Source organism: Rhagoletis zephyria, unplaced genomic scaffold (genome assembly GCF_001687245.7).
Source record: "Rhagoletis zephyria isolate East Lansing unplaced genomic scaffold, Rhagoletis_zephyria_1.1 Rzeph_scaffold_05260, whole genome shotgun sequence".
In the NCBI taxonomy this organism is placed as follows: Eukaryota; Metazoa; Arthropoda; class Insecta; order Diptera; family Tephritidae; genus Rhagoletis; species Rhagoletis zephyria.
The window spans coordinates 41,831-43,799 of NW_016162343.1; the positions used below are offsets into that span (position 1 = coordinate 41,831).

The 1,969-nt window shown below is 33.0% G+C and overlaps 1 pseudogene; it reads left to right on the forward strand.

Annotated features, from left to right (window-relative positions):
* The first annotated feature begins 437 nt into the window (after positions 1 to 437).
* Positions 438 to 868, forward strand: LOC108371849 (POC1 centriolar protein homolog; annotated as a pseudogene).
* The last annotated feature ends 1,101 nt before the right edge of the window (positions 869 to 1,969 follow it).

The window sequence follows — 1,969 nt, forward strand, 5'->3', positions numbered from 1 at the left end:
CACGCATTTAGGGCAAAATACATACATATGTTAATCGTAAATCCTGTTTTATTTGTATAACTTGTATTTGTTTTTGAACTTTCTAAAAAGAGAAGTATTTTGGCAAAGCAGTTACTTAATTTTGAGTGATTATAAATTTTAGAAGATAATATTTATTTCACTAAGATCCTGTAAAAACAAAGCAACCTAACTGATTTCGCGCTATCCATAGTGCTATCGATAGTTTTGTTTTTTTCGAGACTATCGTGAATATTGATAGTTTTTCTGAAAACTATCAAAACTATCGATGGTGTGACTATCGATAGTTTGACACCTCTAGGGGAAACTTCTTGGTGACTTGCGGCGATGACGATACAATAACATTGCTTGGTTTATTAGAAGGTCGACCAATTTATACACGGTAGTAGTGCACTTTAGCGGAACCAGGTCAAAATTGACGGGAAAATTATACACTAACTGGCCATACTGACAAAGTTTGCGCCATCGGTTTCTCGACATGGTAGACATTTTGCTTCCGCGAGCGAGGATCGACAGGTAATTTCTGCTTTGTGTGTGAAAAAACTATATAATATACATTTTTTTGCCCTATATTCAACAGTTGCTCGTTTGGTAATCTAATTTGCATACATTTGATACCAATAGCTTTCGCAACAAACAAGCCAGTTCTCAAAGAGTCCAAATTGATTTTAGTCATGCAACAGCTCCACATAACTCCGCCATAGACACACCAGTTGCTGGAGTACCAAAAAGCTGTGATGACAGTATTTTAATTGATCCACGACAATCGGTGGCATATGGAATACGTGACGGAAATTTTCTGGTGTTGATAGCCAATATACTACAAGAGTGAAACGCTACAAGTGAAACGCTGTGATAGTAATTTTTCTTAAATTTCCATTTTTATTTGCAGTTAAATTAAGAAGCTAATAGAGGGCAGAGCTGTTGGTGAGGAAGGTGTCGAGTTACTGCAGTACTGCAACTGGGAAAATCCACATTTCGCCTGTGCCGCACTCGTATGGAATAGTAGCTTATGTCAAAAGGCTGGTTTAATATAATGCGGCATTCGCAGCATACCCTCACTGGCGCTGAGCCGTTGAAGAAATTTTGGCAAATAAACGTGCAAGAAATAGTTCCGATACTAGCAAGTCCATATTCTTGTTAAGGGTCATCGAAAAATTCCTTGTGTTGTAAATAATAAAGGGAATGCCGGATTATACTAAAGCCAGCTTCCCCACATAAACTACTATTCCATATGAACACAGAAATATAAATGTATCTAAAACTGAATAACTCAAATCAATTTGGATTGTATTTGCATAATATACCTAATATTGGAATCTGTTTTGATCGTATAAATAAAACTTGCAATCATTTAGATTATAGTTTTGAAAGAAATTGATTGCAATCGTAAATTATGTAAAAATAGTTAATAGCAATCTGCCTTAAATTTATGTTCCACATGTAACGGTTATAAAATACGTTAAATCCGCACTATCTGCATTAACAAAAAATATACATTGGAAATTTAAAATAAAACGATTCATATTTATTTTCTAATAAGAATTGTCTCTTAATTGAAAGTACTTAATATTAATAAAATGTAGANTTAATTGAAAGTACTTAATATTAATATAATGTAGTGGTTAATGTTTAAAAATGAATTCGCAATATGTCCGCAGCTCAGGTTGATTTGGAGAAATCCGTTTAAATTTTTCTGCTTGAATATAGGATAGGTAGGGTTGCATACAAATGGTAGTTGCGTAAATATTTAAAATATGTTAGTTCATTCAATATTTACATCTAGGCCAATAAATAATAACAAATATAGCCGAAAAAAAACAAAGTTTCGATTAAAACGAGTTTTTATAACCCCCCCATAAAATTCCGATTAATTTTAAATACCAAAAAATAACGATATTCTTTCATGGAGAAGTAATTTTTTTCATATACCTTGTTTATACCTACACAA